Source organism: Herpailurus yagouaroundi, unplaced genomic scaffold (assembly GCF_014898765.1).
Source record: "Herpailurus yagouaroundi ecotype Mexico unplaced genomic scaffold, PumYag 194, whole genome shotgun sequence".
Classification (NCBI taxonomy): domain Eukaryota; kingdom Metazoa; phylum Chordata; class Mammalia; order Carnivora; family Felidae; genus Herpailurus; species Herpailurus yagouaroundi.
Window position 1 is genome coordinate 7,171,161 of NW_024412425.1, and position 20,126 is coordinate 7,191,286.

General features: G+C 48.1%; 1 long non-coding RNA gene across 1 annotated transcript in view; it reads left to right on the forward strand.

Annotated features, from left to right (window-relative positions):
* Positions 1 to 6,575, forward strand: part of LOC121011643 (uncharacterized) — an 18,855-nt gene extending 12,280 nt beyond the window's left edge. Inside the window, exons 2-3 of the long non-coding RNA XR_005781678.1 lie at positions 3,453 to 3,523; positions 3,757 to 6,575. This is a non-coding gene — a long non-coding RNA (uncharacterized LOC121011643). The remainder of the gene's footprint in view (positions 1 to 3,452; positions 3,524 to 3,756) is intronic.
* Positions 6,576 to 20,126: the final 13,551 nt, after the last annotated feature.

Consider the following 20,126-nt stretch of genomic DNA (forward strand, 5'->3'; position numbering starts at 1 on the left):
GACTCCCCAGAGGAGAAGGGAGCAGGCTATGCCTCTGCATCACGTCTTTAAAACATTTATACAACATCCTTAAACTTCTTCCAGGAACGAAAGTTTTAAATGAGGGAGAGAGCCTCCGCTATTTCAAGGTCTTGGATTCCTTCCCTTCCTGGCAAATGTGAGGAGCCATGCAGATTTTGAAGTTCCCTCCAGAAATGAAGGAAGACAGATTTAGCAAGGACGCAGAAGAGCCCACGGGTACGAAACACCTTGATCCTCTTTGAGCTGAAGCCCTTCTCACGAGGACAAGAGTCCTCGGGTCTGAGGCCCGACTGCGTCGTTCCCAGCGTATTTCACGATCCTTTTCTGCGTCGGTTACTAGTGTGGCAACGGGACATGGGCATTTAGGAATGAGACCAAATGAAGATATGGGGGCCCCAATCTTTGCTGCCTTTGCTCTGACCCTCGGGTGCTTAGTATTAGTTTCTGTCAACCCGCAGGACTTCCAGAAAGGCCGGGCAGTTAATGTGTCTTGCTCTCACTGAACTCCTAGGGAGCAGAAAGATATTTTCTGTTTGCATCTCCAGCCAATAGCTGCGAGTGCTTGGTTATAAAGGTTGATTAATGGATGCTGATTGATTATTTGGTTCACTTTAATTGGCTACCCTCTCCGCCCCATTCCCCCGCCCCCAAATAAGACCGAGTGAAGGTATGATAGGCAATGTTCGGATGGCCAGATTGTAAGAACATGGAGTATAGTTTTCATGAGAACCTCAGTGCTTTTTTCCTTACGTTTTTTGAACAAGCGGTCCACAGTGACTGTGCTGCTAATAATGCATGCCTTCATCCGAGATTGAATTCAACCACCACCTGCTCTGGGAAGTCTTCCCTGTGTCCTGCAGGGTGGCTCTGGACCCACAGCACACATGTCTCAGGCTGTGACGGCTGAGGGGCATCAGTAGGAAGGAGACCGGGAGGGCAGGTCTGGTAAGGGAGGCATGGGCAGCTGGAGGAAGTGGGCGAGGGTTGGGGCAGCTCGTGTCTGTGGCGGAGAGAGGGAAGGGGGTGCTTCCTTTTGGAAAGACAAGCGGTATGAAGTCAAGGGAACAGTGACAAGGAAAACCTATTTGATGACTGGATTCCAGGATTCCAGCCCCAGCCTTCCATGACAGGGGCAGCCAAGGCTGTGCATTTATGTGCATCAATTAAACCAGGAGGGAAACTTCAAAAGGAAAGTCATTCCAGTAAAAATCTAACAAGCTCAGGGCTGACTTTGAGGATGTGTGTGCAATCACAACAAAACCATTTTCTTTTTCCTCTGGGATAAATTATTTCAGTTCTCGGTGGGTGTTTGGAGGTGGGCTGGTCTTTCCCCCTAAAGATAAAGCCTGGAGTTACACAGAGACCCTCAGAAGAATCCAGAGGGACAGACCTTGGAGGGGAGGCCACCTTGGGTTAGGGGGTGTGCAAGAAATCCAAGGCCTCGCTCAAGGTCCCCAGTCTCCATGATAGGAGGATGACGTCACCATGCCACACCGGTTAGGACAGAGAGCGTTAGGAACCTCTTTGACCATCAAGCACAGTTATGTCTCAGTGATCCTCGGCAGGTTTTGGTTGAAGAACAAAGTCATCAAAGCAAAAATGTCAAATAATAATAACAGTAACAAAAATAGTAATACCAGAAGAGAGCGCAACACCATTGGTTAGATTCCCAGGGCACAGCGTCTGCTGATAACATCAACGACACAGTGCCAGGTTTTTTTTGTTTTTTTTTTTTTGTTCCAGGGACAGATAAAAAAGAAAAAAAAATCACAAACTGCCTGTCCCCTGATAACACAAACACAACTGCAAATAAACATATCAATGTCTACACACAATGCACATGTATGCAGAATCCATACTCCTGGCGATTCCTCAGTTATCAAGCAAATGTCCTTTGGCGGTTAAGACACGACGCCGTTAATTCAGTCTCGGGTTTGGGGTAAAGTTGGACCGAATAAAAAGGTGAGGCCGATGAGGTGGTGTTCGTTGGGGATTTGGGAAAGAAGAGGCTTTTCGCGGGGAGGTCATTATATCTTCATTGACCCTCACGTGGCTCCCCCAGCCCGGTGTCGGGGGCTCTCTGCCTCGCCGTGTGACATCTCCTTTTGAGATGAGCTGCCGTCACCTTGCGGAGGTCCCTTCCCCGGATGCATTTTCTAATCAGTTCACATGATTGAGCTTCCACCAAGTGATGCTTTACTTAATTCCTTTCCGCCTGTAGGGGTGTGAGGCTTGGAGGGCCTCTCGTCAAAACTTTGGAGGGCTCTGTCAGTTTGAAAAGAACATGACCTTTAAATTGTATCAGTATGTTTGCTGGTGCATAAGGGAAAGGAAAAGGTTTGTCCTGATGGAAAACCACGCCGAGACCAGGGAGTAATTCAGAGGGAACCAGCCCAGGAAGTTAATTTGTTTATACATAATTTGCTAAGTGGGGGGCGAGAATGGGGTCCACGCACCTGCTGGCTGCAAAGAGCCCACAGCCCGGGTCTGGGGACGGTTAGCCTGTTTAGACAATTTTTCTTCCCGTTGCTTCTCCCCTCCGAGCCACCACTATCATAGAACAGGTCAACCCATATAGTCCCGTTGCTTGTGATTGAGGGACAGATTGTAAGAAAGAATTTTCTCCTATATGGCTGACAGCTCTGGGGCTGAATTATTAACCCCCGGCGAGATTAGCAAGGATGCTGTGTGACGGAAGTTGAAAGGTGAGGACTGGTTTTGAAAAAGTTCACTGAGAGACTGCTTTTTAGAACTCAAAGCATATATTCTGATTTTATTTATTTATTTTAAGTTTATTTATTTGTCTTTGAGAAAGAGAGAGAGATAGAGAAAGAGAGAGAGTGCATGAGCTGGGGAGGGGCAGAGAGAGAGAGGGAGACACAGAACCCGAAGCAGGCTCCAGGCTCCGAGCTGTCAGCTCAGAGCCCGACGCGGGGCTCGAACTCAGAAACTGCGAGGTCATCACCTGAGCCGAAGTCAGACACTCAACCAACTGAGCCACCCAGGCGCTCCTAGTCTCATTTTTTTTTTTTTTAAAGTGTTATTAGAATAGGAAGCATTCAGAAAGCCTATCTGTTTTACACACACACACACACACACACACACACACACACACACAATTGCATGCATACTTTTGTATGCTGTGTGCAGTTTTCATTGTTTATTTGTGTGATTTTCTTTTCTTTTTTTTTTTAAGTTGCATGACTTTGAATTTAGCAAACCTTTAAGTCTGACCCTTTGTGCCAGGGTTTGCCGCTACTCTTCTCTTTCTTCCGGTTAAAATATATCGACACGTGATGCAGAAATAATCAGAGGTGACGAAAACGGGCATTGCCCGCTTTAAAGCGGTGACCAAAAAACAACAAAATTTGAGGCAGGAGCAGATGTATACTAATTTTAATTGTTTCATTTGAAACATGTTCATCTTTCAGAATCGAGCAAGCTGCCTGCCTTGTCACTCCCGTCCTCTGAGGGGAGAGAGACGGTCCCTCGCTGGAGCCGAGTGAGCGTGCTTATGGAGATGGGGAGTCGGGAAGAAGGGCTGGGTTGCTTGGCTCTGAGGTTGGGATAGAGCCCCTCGCTTTCTTGGGGAGGGTTATGTGATTCCGGAGATTAAGAATTTTGGAGGAGAAACACAAAAAGGTGCCTCCAAAGGCACTCACATTAGGAGTAAGACGTGCGGTGGCCTCTCTCTATAAACACATTGTAACCAGACAATATGTTTGCCCTTTGCAGGGAGAGAGAGCAGCGAGCGGGTTCCTGACTCTGAGCCCCGTTTGTCCTCGTGCTGTGAAGCATAAGCATTTGTCAGGTTAGGTGAAGCCCCTGTGCCCGACCGCAAGCCACGGTGCTGTGAAGGATTGTCTGAGTCTAGGTTCCTAATGCAAAATGCAAAATGGGAATGGAAACGTACTTGATGGAATTAAAACATTAGTATTGGCTTTCAGTTCTTGCCTCCCTGGCTCCTGTAACAAATGTAGGGCATCTTAAAAATAAAAGCCAACAAACCAAGCGCAAACAGCCAGACGCCTTTGCAAGACAGAGGAGGCACAAAACCTCTCTGCGAGACTTGAGAGTTGGTCTGCCCCAGTTTGAACTCTGGCAACTGTTTATTCTCTAACTTGGACATATTCTTTTCATTTCTTTTAAGTAGAATGCTTTTATTTTTACTACGGGTATGGGAAGACACTGTGACATGTTGATAAATGAAATAATCCCGATTACCACGTTAAGCCACATGTCGGGAATTTTAGAAGGAAGATGCCGTTAAGAAACCCAGTGTATATATGTTTACCCTCGTATCAATGTTTAAACATGTGTATACACCGGGTCTCTCCAAAGTGTGGTTCGCTGACTGATCTCTTTCAAGAAAAGTTCATGGGGCATTTAATCAGAGTTGGCCTCCTATTGTCTGTGGACTGGGCGTGGTCCCTGGCATCTGGTCCTTTACCAGATAGGTTTGGTACTCATCAAAATGGCGGAACCAACATGTGTGGTTCTCTACCCCTGGAGGATGTTCAGGCTTATCTTTAATCCCAAATCTCGGAACTCTAAGTAAACTGGGACAAGCATGCCTTTTAAGCCCTGGTGAACCCAGATCCAGTGCCTTAATTCTAGTTCCACGAGGCTTGAGGACATCTATGTTTGGGTTACCACCCTGACGCTCACCAAGGGGCAGGACACTTGGACCAAGGAAGCAAAATGCCCCAAAGGGCCCCGTCTGGGCTCCAGACATTTCCATTCACTTATGTTCATGACCTTTCTGGCAATCTCAATGGAAAGCTAAGAAAGCCATGGTAAACTTCTCTAAGGGGTTTCTTTCTCCCCGCCATCTTGAAACCTGGCTCTTCAGACATCTGTCTGGTGTGGAGCCATGGTTCCTCAGTCTCCATTTCTGCTAAACCTCAGTTGGTCCTTAGCCCCGGGAGAGTGAGAAGGTAAACGGGGGAGGTTCAGGAACCAGTGGGGACGCTCATCAGGCCCTAGTCGGTCCACCCAGCCCAGAGTTAGGGAAGGAAACCTCCAGCACTCGCTCAGCCCCCACCTCCCATGAGTCCTGGGCTGGCTTGGGGATGGCTTATGCTGATGTAACCCCAAGGTTTTGGACTCCCCTTCATGTCACAAGTAGGCTGCTTCTCCAAGGAGCTGAAGAACTGAGCTTCTAGTTCTGCCCTTTTCAGTCCATAAGATTTCCTTGGCCTCACACACTCGTTCACTCCAGGTTCTGGATCCCCGGGTTTCTGGGATGGTGTCTCACACCCCAGCCCTCTCTCTCCTGAGTTTGTTTCCAGGGTGTTGCAGAGTGAGTCCCTTGACTTTGCCCTGCCTCTGTTCTGAAGAGCTCGGGGTAATTTCTGGCTATTTTCCCAGAGGTGTGGTAGTGCGGGCTCCCTGGTTTGGCCCCTGTGGCCGGCACACCCCGCTTTGGGTTGAGACTGAGCGGCTTGGCCCACGGAGCTCGGGACGTTGTCCTGGGGTCTGAAACTTTCCTGAGACTTGGGCCTGTCTAGGCGAGGTGAATCTATGACTCTCCAGACACGTTTTGAGTGAATTGGCTTCAGCTTTCACAAAATGCTAATGTTGATATTGTTTACGTCTGGCTGCATTGTTTTTCACTTTAAAATTACAGCTTTAGTACATTAAGCTAATTTCATAATACTGTATTAACTTAATATTCCATAAATCACACATGTCAGATTGCATTGTTACGGATGCACAAAACCCAAATTTACTACTCAAGCTCTCCAAACACATGTATTTTCATAATTTGCTCCAGCGAGCCCTGTGCTGCCATATAGGGTTAAGGAATTACACGTTCCAATGCCAGGCACAGATCATGCCTCTCTCTCTCTCTCTCTCTCTCTCTCTCTCTCTCTCTGCAATTGTTCTCCATACAAATTGAAACAATATATTTCCAGCCATTTTCATCGTTGTAATTACTAGCAAAAATCGTAATACCGCGAACATATTTTAAACACCTGCACTTTAGGTCCAACTCATTTTTTTTTTTTTTTTTCTTTCTCTTAAAGCTGAGTGTTTCCATTTGAATAAGGTTGAGAAAGCTCACTGGTGGTAGCAATCCCTGGGTTTGTTTTCTCCTGGAGGAAGATGATGACTTTTGACTTGGAAGGGAGAGGTAGAGAGAAAACAGCAGAAGGAGTTCGGGCGGCACCCTCTGTCTCCACTCCCCTCTTTACTCTCTCTCTTCCTCTTCCCCTTGGGGAAAGGGATTGCACTGCAGCGAGACTGGCTTTCACGCGTGCCGCCCGGCCCTCTTGCAAGGGCGCAAAGTTCTGCGCCTAAGCCTGGCTGGCTGGTTCCGGGAACAAAGGGATGCTCTCTGTGGGGGACATGGCGCTGGGCTGGGGCACAGAGGAGCCTCTGTAGGTTTTTAACCACACACTGTCTAATCGGGCTCTGACAAGCCCATTGTAAATCAAAGGTCTGGTAAGTGGGGATGCCAGAAATGTTTGATCTCCTTCCAAGCCTTGAAACAACTTGCTTATTTTTTCTGCAGTTTGGCCCCTCACTAAAATAAAACATTGAGAGATGAATGTTCTGACGGGTCATTGTGTGTCAAGCTGTCACTCTGTAATGGTTACATATTTCAGCTGGATTGAGGTGGTGCCGGTTGGGGGAGGTCTGTGAGAAAGAGAGAGGCAGAGAGATAGGGTAGGGAAGGAGACAAAGGGTAACAAGGTTTCTGCTTTCTCCTTGTGGCTGATCTTCATTTAAACCAAACACTTGTCATGTTCAGGGGAAGTTTTATAAATTTTTAATGATATTGGGTACAACTGGTGCTTTGAAATTTGCTGTACTTTAATTTTTTCTTCGTTAGCAAAGGTTCACTAATGCATTGAAGTGCTAAGAGCGTATCCTAGGGATGCCACGATAATTGTGTTGTTAATAATATTGTGGCACTAGTAATGTTCTCCTGGTAATCAAGGCATGAGATTTTTTTTTAATATATTCAGTTATTACACTGCATCTCGTACAAATCATGTCAATTACAATTGCCAGCCTGTGACAGTTAAAATAATTGTATACGTTTTCTAGAATTTTCCATTGGCTTGGCTAATCAAGCTAAAAAAAAAATCAACACATTATTTGCATTAATTTTGTTTCTAGTCTATTCCCACTCCTAAATCATTTGTCCATCTACTTCAAAAGGCAGAACAGTAAGTATTTTAATAATAAATATACGCACACATTCACACCAACCTAATTTAAGAATACTTCTATAGGTCTGGCAAGACGGAATCATCCGGTAGGGATGTTTTGTGTGACTGGGTTTATGACTTTCAGTGGTGTGCGTGCATGCTGAGATTGAGTTCACATTGCGTACACTTGGGATACGTGGAGTCTATGTTTATATAGACAAACCTTGTAAGAACATTCACTTTAGCATTTTCTATTTCTGTATTCAGTCCGTAGTTCTGTCTAGGTCAGGGAAATTACACGATTTCGGTCTTTCCTTTTTGGCTTCACTGAAATAGCTCAATATTCCTCTGCACCAGGAAATGATGTATGTAATGCTTTGCAGAATAGCACTGCAAATTTGCAGCTCGAACACTCGTCTTCCACTTCTATGAGCTCTGCCTCCTGACCGGCACTGAGGCTTGCTTTATTTGGAACTGAAATAGCCAAACACTCAAAAAAGTACTGAACGTGTGAGACCGGCTGCACACGGAGTCCCCTGCAGTGTCTCAGCAAATCTCCCCGGAGCCTGGCCTCTCTCTCCATCCCCCAGAGTATACCACCCCCTGTCACGGGCAAGAACGGGGAGGCGTTTTGGTGACACGGAGGCATTTTTGAATGAGGGCCCCGGGGTGCACGGGAGGAGGAGACGGGAGGCTGGTGGGGGCGCCCTTTGCTGCCCGGCTGTCAGCAGCCCCGCCGCACGTGGGGACGGGGTGAGGTGTGTGGCTGGGGACCGCTCTCAGGCAGACCCTGAAGAGTGGGTCAGCCTGGCCTGTTCCATCTGCGGAAGAAGGAGGATCAGAAAGCAAGCAGGAGCATAGTAATATCACGAGGGGCCCTCCAACGGGGACGAATGGCAGATCTTGCAAAATAACAGTGGCAGAAGGACCCGAAGGACGACAGGTGGACAGAACAGGCTTATGTGAGCGGTTTTCCGACAGCTCGGCGATATTATTTGGACGATAATAAACAGGCTCCCCAATTTCCGAGGCCCTCCACACCCCCCTCACTCTCCGTACCCTTCCAGGCCGGGTCTGTGATGTCAAGATTTTGCATGAGGGTCAGTGGCTACAGGTTGTGAGGGTCAGGGCAACAAAATGTTTTTTCCCTTTTCAATGCAATCATATTCTCTTAAACATGGCTTGAACAAATCATCTCTCAAAACGTAGAATTTATTTCTCAACTTTGCCTGGAGGTACAGCAGAGAGAACAGATTTTTTTCCTCTCTCTGGCCCTTTGAGTCCTGACCATGCAGAATGGATGGCTTTAGAACTGTACACGGACAGGAAAATCAATGCGTCATACCAGGAGGCTTCAGGGGTTAGGTTCCCATGTCCGTGTCAACAAGGCTATTGGTTTTTTTAATGCTCCAAAGTTATCACTTCCCGCCTGCAAGAGCCACCACTGTGACTTGTGTGGTCAAACCTTAACAAAAGAATTTCCCTTTGCCCACCGCTCGGTGGCATGGAATTTAATTACTGCGCGGGGAGAATTTTTCCAAGTATGACAGTTGAAAACAAACAGGCAGGCCCCCAACGGCAGACGTACCCAGGGCACCTGGCTGGCAGGTTTCGGAGGGGGTCATGATCTCGTTTGAGGCCGGGACACCATGTCTGCAGCAGGCCTTAGCAATATGGCTCGAAGGCGGGGGACGCTGTGGGTCTCTCGAGACTCCCGGACTGCAGCTTGCCGGGAAGGAGGACACCCCTTTCCACCTTTTGGGTGGATCATCCCAGTGTCTGTTGGGATTTGGGGGTGTAAGGACGGGGGGTGTGGGCCTCTCTCCTGCTTTAAAGGCCGCTGTTCCAGGAAGGATGCTTCCATTTGTCAATAGAATTATGTGCCATCTGGTGGAGACCGCGTTGCTTCAAAATAATACTTGTTGTCATTAGATTTTAAACTGAGTATCCGAAAATGAGGCCTTGGTTAAACCTCTGTCAATTTAATCAGTCCGACGACGGGACGGCGTTTGGTTTACTGAGCCGGGAGGAGTCCCCGGCCCCGACAAGCAGACCCAGGATTTTTCAGATTCACCGCGTTTGCGGCCGCACCGGGTCCGGACGCCTCCTAGATGCTGGGCCCGGCAGGCCCTGTGCCCTCCGAAAATGGCCCTTTGATCTGGTTTTCGTCCTGGCCGCCCCCTCCCCCACCGCTTTTCCCTAGGCTGTCCTGTCGGCAGTGACACAGTGCTAACGCCCCAGTGCTGGAGGCCACCGTGAGCATTGCTCACTTGCAGCGGGCGGATGAAAAGGCAGTGCAGATGTAATTTGTTTTCAATGGCTGTTTCAAAAGAATAATTGTGGTGACATTGCGGGATCAATATTATAGATTTTTGTTTTCAAGTACACTGTATGTGCGGTGCTAAGGGGAGGCAGGAAATACAACCCTGCAGCCTGAATACAATAAAAATGGATTGAGGTCTGCGGGTATTTGTCGGCTGCTAGCCATCACGGGTTCGGAACATCATTGGTGGGATTACCGAGTTTGTCCTTTGGGTTGGTATTTCATGGTGAATGTGTGCACATTTCCTGTACTTTCCGTCTCTTGCTTCTTTGGGGACCTGCTTCCTGAATTCGTGCAAAGTAACTGGAGATGCGTTTCCGGAACCCCAGGCTTGGTTTCGCTTGCTACCGAGTGCAGGTGGCCGGGGCTGGCGTGTCCCCGTGTGCGGCTTCTCGGGGGAAGATCTGCGGGGGAGGCTGGACATTTCCGCGAGAAAACGTCAGCTGCCAGCCCAGAGCAGATGTGGGATGATTCTGGCAGCAACGTGTGTCTCCTCCCGCTCTTCGTATAGGCCCTTCTAGAGGACAGGCCTCCTGCCAGCGTCTGTGGGTCCCGGACGGAAGCAGGGGGTCTCTGTGACCGTGGGAGCACGTCCCCCAGCCGCCCTTCGGATTGCCGCTGGTTGCAGCTTCGTCCTTGGACAGCATGCTCTTCGGAGAAGCACTTTGCTCAGGAAGCTTATCTTATCGCTTGAAAATCCACGAACACGGGGCGCCTGGGTGGCGCAGTCGGTAAAGCGTCCGACTTCAGCTCAGGTCACGATCTCGCGGTCCGGGAGTTCGAGCCCCGCGTCGGGCTCTGGGCTGATGGCTCGGAGCCTGGAGCCTGTTTCCGATTCTGTGTCTCCCTCTCTCTCTGCCCCTCGCCCGTTCATGCTCTGTCTCTCTCTGTCCCAAAAATAAATAAACGTTGAAAAAAAAGAAAAAAAAATTAAAAAAAAAAAAGAAAGAAAGAAAATCCACGAACACCGGAGGAGGTGATCGGGGCCGCGTGCGTTCAGGCGGGTTTCCTGACTTGGGGTAACTAGACAAAAATGCAGATCCCGGGGTGGAAAATTATATGAACAAAGAATTAGTAATAAAGCTGAGTAAATGCAATGAGATGTGAAAGCGAGCATGGTGTGCCGTTTCCCCCCTGTCTTTTGTAATTAGCCCTTCAAAGAAATGGAAATTCTGGTGAAAAACCTTTCTCCTTGCTGGCTTCAAACTGCAAATGAACATGACTTGTTCAGAGGTGAGAGAAAGAGCAGGGTTCAGAAGGACACCCGGTATAGGACAGCTGGAACATCTGGCCCAATCAGCTCATTTGACAGATGGGGAAACTGAGACATGGGTATTCCTGGAGCTCTGGCTGGTCTTCCAGCAAGATCAGAGAGGCTGCCTATTCTGACTTCCAACCCAGAGCTTGCCAAAGCCCATGAACTTGGCTCTTCTGTGGGCTTATTTTATCTGGAGAGCGCAATGTCTTTTTTTGTCCTCTTTTTCTTTTTTTTTTTTCTTTCTTTTTTAACATTGAGGATAAATATAAAATGGAGAGAGTCCCATATAAGCCCAGTTTTGCATTCTTTTGACAAATCCGAATATCTAGCCACACCGGACCCGTATCCTGTGTGAGTCCTTGGTGCCTCCTTGGATGGGGCCGTCTCACTCTTGTCACACTCAGCCCAGTGAGCATTTGAGTTCCCTGGCCCTGTGGTGGGGCCGTCCTGTAGCGTCCGTGGGAGCCGAGACCGATCTGAAAAATGCGTCAGTTTGGCAGAGTGAAGGCCAGGGTAGTTCTGCTAGGAAAGAAGAGGCTTCCCAATATGAACCGGTCAGCACACTTGGACCCCGTGTTAGCACTGTGTGTGCCTCCGTGATATTGACTGTCCGGAAGAAGTAGAAACCAAGGGTCATCTCACAATAGGCAGATGCTTACCTTCACGCCTCCTGAGGATTTCATTCAATCAACATTTGCCCAGCCCCTTGCTTGGCGTTTAGATAAGAGGGAGCTCCTTCTCTCAAGGAGCTCACAGTCTAACAGGAAAAAAACCCCAAAACCAGAAATATGTACTAACTGCTTAAGATGCAAACATAAATTCAGGTACTATTTACAGAGCGCCTGCTAGGTACTAGGCCCCGGGATTATCTGTTAAGTCACCAGGCAGGGAAACTTCCTGTGCAAGACGGCCTCCAGTGACAAAGGCTGCATTGGTGTATTAGGTTTGAATCTCGTTTAACGTGGAATTGGTGTCTTAATTTAACAGATGTTTATTGTCGGCTACGAGCTAGGTTTTGTGCTAGATGCTGGTGCTATAACGATGGGCAAAATAAACAACAGTCAGATGATGACACCAACATATAATTCAAACTAAAAAGTGTCATGAGGGAAGACCAAAGAAGATCGAGGGCTTCTTGAGATGTTTGGTTTGAAGTTTGAAGGACGCATAGAACAGAAGACCCTTCGGTGCAACGGAATCAGCACGTACAAAGACTCTGGGGCAAGAGAAGGCGTGTCATAACTCAGGAACCCAAGGAAGATCAGTGCAGCCAGAACACAGAGAGCAGAGAGGAGATGTGTATAAAAAGGAGCTACAGAAATGAGTTGGTGGGTCGCAGACCAAACAGAATTTTATGGTGCAGGGTAAGACATTTGGTCTTTGTCCTCAGCAGAACAGGAAGTAAGAATAGTTTAGGCAAGTGTGTGTATATATACACATGGTAATGCAAACAGGTCTGTATTTTAAAATGAGAATTTGTCCTAGGTTGGGTTTCCCAGGAAGCATCTTCTGAGATTCGGAGGTTTGTGTGTAGAGTGTTCACTGGGGGAGTGCTCTTAGGGAACAACACCTGTAAAGGGTAAGGAGGGCAATGTTGGGCAGAGGGAAAAGTTAAACCATAATATAGTTGCAACAGAGGTCTCAGCAAATCTGCTGGAGCATTCTGGAGCTGGAATGGCTCTGTAGGAATGTCCTTATACCACTCCTCTCATCCCACCAGCCAGTCACTGGATGTAAGCTGCCTGTTGGGAAAGGGTACAATCTTGGAAAAAGCTTGGGGAAGTTCCAAGCAAGAGGACAGCTTCCAAAAGAGGAACCCAGCTAAGAGCTGTCGGCCACCAATACTCTCAGGAGTGGGAGCGAGTAAATCACACACAGACCACGACAGTCCACCCCTCGTGTCATGCAGATCCACCTGTTTCATAGAGTGTGTTTTATAAACAGCTCTTCCAGGATCTTTCCTGGTCTCTCTGCCAGGGGACACTTAGAAGAGAAGAGAGTGGGACAAGCTACAATCCCCACCACTGAAGCTGGTCTTTGGCCACTTCTGTCACTTATCATATCTGCCTTCTACCACCCATTATTCTTCTCCTTGGCCAGCACTCCTATTGGTCTGAGTGACTCACCCTGTGCAATGACCATCTCTAAAGGGAATGGCCCTTCAGTCACCACACCCATTTCCAGCCACAGCTGCTGCATTCATCCATCTGTTTCCAAGGTAGGGCTCTGGTGACAAGAGATGTTCTCTGGATCAGCTGGCTGCCTGCATATCATGTAACAACAATCCTAGATCCTCCTCTCCTTCCTTGCTGATGCTTAGCATAGGAAGCCTAAATAAACAGGTGACAATAAGAGCTAAAAATGTAATGGGACTCTTGCCAAGTTCTCTGGTCGAAGAGTTCCTGATCTGGGAATCAGGACCTCTAGATACAGTGGGCTTAGAGTCACAGGGACAGCAAGCACAAATTCCCCAAGTTCATGCCCCCCATTAAGAGGGACTTCCGCCTTTGGTTCCTGACCCCAGGTATGCTACCTGTTGGAGAAACAGAATCGTATAATTTTCAATATTTTAGAGTGGAGATTGAATTCTGGAGAGGGGCATCCTATTCTTTTAGGATGCCACCTCCAAGCTGGTGCCTGGACTGAAACTTCAAAGGGCTGTTCTATTCCTCTGTCAAGCCAGCAACTTCCTTTGAGCTGTGGTAATTGAATTTTTTAAAAAAATGTTTATGTATTTTTGAGAGAGAGAGAGAGAGAGAGAGAGAGAGAGAGCAGGAAAGGGGCAGAGAGAGGGAGAGCACAGAATCTGAAGCAGGCCCCAGCCTCCAAGCTGTCAGCACAGAGCCTGACGTGGGACCCGAACCCACAAACCTTGAGATCATGACCTGAGCTGAAGTCGGGCACTTAACCAGCTGAGACCCCCAGGTGCCCCTGTGGTGTCGTAATTGAAAGGACCAGTGAATCCCATGGTCTGCTCACATTATGTGAGATCCAGTATTCACGTAAACCCTTGGATACTGGCACTAGCTGAAGCCCTGTGGAGACAGGAAAGGCGAACTTTTATCCAGAATATGTGTCAATTCTGGTTAAATTGAATCACTACCTCTTTCAGGGTAGACACAGTACAACGTAATCAAGTTACCCCTAAGTGGATGGTTAACTCTCTTGTGATATAATGCCATGTCAAGGATTCAACATTGGTCTCTGTTGCTGGCAAGTCGGACATTTGGCAGTGGTAGTGGCTAGATTTGTCTTAGAGAAATGGGATCCCATGATATTGGGCCCATACATAATCTTTGCACGATCATGTCTCTGCTCCATTCAGAGGCTGGCTGACATCTCCTGGCTCAGTCATTCATTCTGCTTGATTGCTTAGTGCTTCTTTTATGCTTCCTGGTGGGCATCATCATGCAATACGAATATCCTCACACTCTGTGCTGTCCCATAGATCCACCCGTATGTCTCTCTTCCTGATCCCTTTCTCCGTAGTCTCCCAATTGTTTTCCTCCCAGGCCTCTTGACCGACCAACCAAGCCATTCACCCCTGTCCATGATTCTATATATAGTACTAGGTCAAGCCACTTTTTCCTCATCTACAGAGTGAATTACCAGGTTCACCACCTAAATCTCAGGCTGTTGGGAAGTATTTCCCTTCCTGCTGTCTTTTGAGGCCATCACTAAGGGGGACTGTGGTGCACCAGTGGTATATTTGAAGCTTATATTCACATACTGATCTGAGAACTGAGCTCATACCTTTTCCTTCTCCGTCAGCTGGTCATAAGGTCTCTGTGATAGCAGAGGTATCAGCTGGGGGAGACACCGGCACAAGAGTGGTGGATGGGACAGGTCTGGGATACCAACTCGTGCAGCTTACTTGTACCCTTTGGCCCTACTTTTGCCAACCCTTCATGAAATCCTTCCATCTCACAATGGATTGCTGCCGAATTTGCCTGGACTTATGATCTGGTAGGTCTGACGAAACCTAGTTCACCACGGGTAGCTGTGACTGCACGGGAACTTGTCTCTCCCAGGGCCCAGGAGGACATTTGCGCTGTTGTTCATACGGTGTATAGTTCCTGGCTGTGTCAACTCTGCACAGTCTTTTCTCACCTCAGTCACCTCTCATAACACTGTGTCTTCTGGGTCGCCAGGGATCGCCTGCTGCCGAGCCCCTTCCTGATTTGGGCCCCTCTCAAAGTTGGAAGACATTCTCATCACTCAGTAAATGAGTTGAAGCAATATTCTGAAATGTGGACTAACTCTCTCTAGAACCTGGGGTGGGGGTGGGGGAAAACTGATAGACTGTTTTATTTTTATTTGGAAGAAACGTGAAGTGCAGTAATTTAGCCTGGGTTGTCCCTGTGTGTCTTTGACCACTGGATCCCAAGTACGGTCATTGATTTGATGGCTCTCTGGATTTTCTTAGGGTTTATCCCCCACCCTCTGGAGTGCGTGCATCTTACGAAGGCTGCCCATCACCATCTTTCAGGATCTGTCTGATTTCTGTGGGGATCAGACTGGTGAATTAAATGAGAGATGACAGGAGCCATACCCTTTCATCACACACACATTTACTCTCTTGGCTGGGCACAGGGAGCAGTTTCAGAGACTTCCACTTGCCTTTCGGAACTATGATAGTTCTTACCCAAAGGCCCCAGGAACCAATTTAGAGATTTAATAACTTCCAAGTATGTCCATTTCAATTATACATTTGGGGCCTTGGAGATTGCCACTGGGTGGACGCACCTACCCAGAGCTGGATCTGGGCCAAGATTTCATTTTTCACCTGGCCCCCATGTATGCACACTCAGGTCATTTTGTCAGGAAGCAGAGAGGGTGATTATAGAGAGAAGCTGGAGATGTTGAGTGCTAGGGGCTGAGTCCGATTTGGGTCCTAGGCTGAGTAGGCGGTGGAGGTTTGGTGAAGTAGCTTGTGGTTTCCCAATGTGTGGGGCATATGAATGGTATTAAATAGTGTAAGGGCCTGGTATTAAGTTAGCGTGAGTCACAAGGTAGATAAGTGATTCCTTTTTCAATTCAACAGGTTTAAATATTTGCTGGTTCCAAAATGGACAGGTTGAAGCCTCTGGACTGGGAGTTGAGACGAGAATAAACTTCACATGCAAATACGGCGTGGCATTTGGCTGATATTTGTAGCAGTGTCTTTCCTCCAGCTCTGAAATAGGACTTACTCCCTCATTCTGAGACAAGAAATATTAGCGAGGCAGCTTCCTGCAGAGGAACGAATGAGCTTTGCCCTCTCAGCTTATTTCTCCAGTCAGGTCCCCACCTTGGATGTGATGTGGTCCCTTCTGGGTCTTAAGGACCCGTGTGACTGTGTGAGATGTGAACTCAGGGGAGTCACCCAGATTTCTCCAGTCCGAGCAGGAGGGAGAAGGGTTCACCTTCTGGTAGTGAAAATTTTAATTCATGTGTAGTAGAAAATACTTTCTAGGGTTTAAATGGATTAAATATTGAGCTCTCTTGGGTCAGAATATCCCTTCTAAACTTGGCATATCCTCTCTGCCACCTTCAGTTACTGTGCTCAGCTTAGGGTAGAGACCCACTTCGCTGGAACTCATTTATCTCGCGCTGGAGATCACACCGGGCATAACCTTGGAACTCAGGGTTTTCTGATCAACACTTTTTCTTTTATTTGGGCGAGACATCATAAGACATGTATTAGTTTTCTATTGCTGCTCTGCCGAATCACCACACACTCAGTGGCTTAAACAATAAAGACAAATGTATTATCTCAGAGTTCTGTTGGTCAGAAGTCTGACACAGGTCTCACTGGATTGAAATCAAGACATTCCTTTTGGAGGCTTTAGGAAAGAATTCATTTCCTTGCATTTTCCCAGCTTCTAGAGGCTACCCTCATGCTCTGGTTCATGGCCCTCCTCTTCAAAGCCAGCAAAGTTGCATCACTCGGACCCTGTTTTCTTCCTCAAGTGATCAAAGCCAGGAAAGATTTCCTTTCCTATCCTTTCCCTTTCCCTTTCTTTTTCCCTTCCCTTCCCCCTCCCCCTTTCCCTTCCTTTCCTATCTTCTTTCTTTCTTTCTTTCTTTCTTTCTTTCTTTCTTGACTTGAAGTGGTTAGTTTGGGCCCACTAGGATAATCCAGGATAATCTCCCCACCTTAAAGGTTTGTATCCTTAATCCCATCTGCGGAGTGCCTTTGCCATGTAAGGTAGCATATTCTTGGTCTGTGGGCTTCGGATGTGGACATTTTGGGGGGGTCATTATGATGTCTGCTACAAACCATAACATTTAAAAAGGAATCTTAGATTCTAATCTCTGACCTCCCGCTAGTTTGGAATTCCTTCTGAAGCATTCCAGATAGATGCATATCACCCTCTGATTGCACGCCCAGCTACAGTGAGCCCACTGCTGCTCTGAGCTATGAGCTCTGAAGACGCTCTGTTCCCTGTTCCTTCAACGTCTCTTTGCATTGATGCGTCTGTTTGCCTGTCTGTTTGTTTGTTTCAGTCAGGCTTGGATCTGGAATTCTGTAGAACGAACTCAGTAGAAAGCTGCAAAAGCCAACAGGACTTTTGATTGGCTGTCCAGGGCCGTGTCACGAGCTTGATGCTGGGTGCACAAGTAGGTTCTGGGTATGGATTTGGATTCTTCCTTCCGGAACACAGAAGGCAGGGGTCTTTTGGCAACTGGCACCTGCTTTGAGCAGCCTCTTGGTCTCGTGAGAGCCTGGGAGTTGACAGTGCTCTATTCACAGGGGTCCATCTATTTATTTATTCACAAATACTTATTGAACCATTGCTGGGTGCCAGGCGTTTTTCTGGGTACCGAGAATGAGCAGTGGACAAGGCAAAGTCCTTTCACTTGTGTAGCTTCCATTCTAATGCTGGGGGTGGGAGGAGGTGAGAAACAAAAACAGGTAAGTCCGTATTGTAATACCTCAGAGAAATAGATGCTAAGAAGAAAAATACAGTAGAGGAAAGGGAAGGGTGGAGAGACTGATGGGGCTGGTCTCTACGACACGATCAGAAAGCCGTCTCTGGGGAGGAGGCATCGAGCAAAGCAGTGGAGTCAGTGGTATCTCACCCAGAATTAGGGAGACTTGCGGAATGAAATTCTGAGACTTTAACCAAGGTCTGTTTCCACCCCTTGTTTCCTTACATGTTTCCCTGGCCCCCTCCAGGCCTCCCTCTAGCTCCGGAACTGTGGTATCCTGCCACCCTACTTCCAGGAAAGTTGCCAGGTCAGAGCCAAAGGAAAGGAAAGCAATATTTTCAAAATAAGTTTTACAACTCATGGCAAAGTTTTCGCTTCGTCAGAGCCAGGCTTTGTGGACAGCAGAGTCCTTAAGGCCTCAGGGTTTCAAGTTGGTATCCTAAACGGAAGGTCGGGAAAGACAGGGAAGCAGTAGATGTCTGGGGTTCCAGACGAATGTCCCATGGCGTGTGTGGGAGGGTAAGCAAGGGCCGGGAAGAGTTGGGCTGTGTCCCCAGCGGTCCATGACAGTGACGTACTATAGATATTTTTTAGCTACGCTTTTGGGTAGTGCTGAGGAAGGAAATCTCTCATGGAAGGTAATGTAGCCAATACATTGTGTAGTTAAGGCTCTGGTGCTGTCCTTTTTTGCTCCAGGTCTCTGACCCCAGATTCCAGTACCTCTGAGTTTTCCCTTCATTTCTTCATTAGTATACACGCGGTGCTTTGTTCCCAACCTTGACCCCTGAGGACCCCACGCATCCCACATGCCCTAAGAGAAACATCAGGATGGATGTGAGCCAATGGACTCTGGCAAACGGGTGGTTTCAGATGGCCTGGTTCCATTTGTTAGCTCATCACCCAGTAAATGCTTCGGAGACATTTCCTTTGGGCTGGTTAACTTTAGAAACCAAGGCGCTCCTTGACTAGGAAATACCTGAATATGCCAGTTTGGCGTGTTCCCCGTGCAGTGGCCCAGGAATCCCGAAGCATGGTGGCCCAGCCCCCAGGGAACCCCTTCCCGGTCCCTCTAGTGGTTCTGCTTCTCTGCCTCGCTTCTTGGGAGTGAGGAGAGCTTCGCCCAGAGCAAGCCGAGCCAACCCCAGGTCGAGTGCGAGACAATCAGCCTCACCGTCAGGGCAGTGCGAGACTTTGCTTCCCGAGCAAGTTTCTAATATAAGCAAGCGGCAGAGCCTGGGCAAGGCTGCTGCCGTCCCGACTAATGAGGATCGAATCCCAGCGTGGCCGTCAAAACAGCTGGAAAAAGCTGTAACCCCTGTTAAACGGGGAATCGGGCAAACATCTTGACGCAGAAAAACTGCGTGTGTGCCCGGGTAGAAATTATACTTTTATAGTTATTTTTACCTCCCAACATTCCTCTTGGAGGGCCGTCATATTTTATGAAAACTTTTATTAACATTTCAAAATGACCTTACCCTCATGGTGAGGCTATCAGTCCCGGGAGCCATAACCTATTTAAAACATTTTCATCTTTACAAACACAATAAAGTAAGCTGTCTTCAACATAGATTTGTAGATCTCATTAGAGATACTTTTTAAAAAGGTAGTGTGTCTCTGGGGAACACAATGACAGGTTGTAATCTTTGCGTGCAAAGTTTTCAAACACGGACACGGAGCCAATGGGTTGTTTCATCTTTGGGGCATGGTTGCCCCCGGATCTGCTTTGTAATCGCTTCGGTATTCGGTGGGGATGGCCGCCCTCACGGGGCGGGGAACGTTGGGTGGGGTGGAGCTGGAGGTCCCCGCAGGGTGGCTCCAGACTTGGCTTGGCCTTGGAGTCGAGGTGAGGGGCTGGGGGCCCCGGGGTGCGGGGGTGCCGGAGCGCTCACGCAGAGACCAAAGACAAACGATGCCTTTCCTTTGATTAAAGCCTGCTTGGTCCTCTAGGTTGTAAATGAGGCCGCCCCCATGGGTAGTGACTGGCTTAGGTGGCAGTCGAGGGGGTAATTTTTCAGAAAAGCTGCCTCCAGCGGGCCAGTGTTCTAGACGCTGCCCTGCTTAAATGGTCTTTTTATGCAGCGAGATAATGGCAGCTTGCACACTGCTAAATCAGGCCTATTTTCTGAGGAATGGTTGCATTCAGGGCACTTCTAATTTGTCAGAAGAAATGCAGACCGTCTCTCCAGGAGTCTGCTGAAGAGACATCATTTCTCTGCGAGCTCTGCCTTGGGTCAACGTGCGGCTCGCCTGGCGTGCCGTCTCCTGTTGCTTCTACCTCCCAGGGACACGCTGATTTATTAGGATTAAACAAGCCGTGTCCTCCTCCTGACTCAATCTACAGGATGAACATTGCCTCTTTCCCCCTGCTCTCTTGCCCCTTCCCTCCGGAGCCACAAGACAAGGGGAGGGCCATTTTCCAAATGCTCCCCGTGTCTTGGGGGGAAGGGGT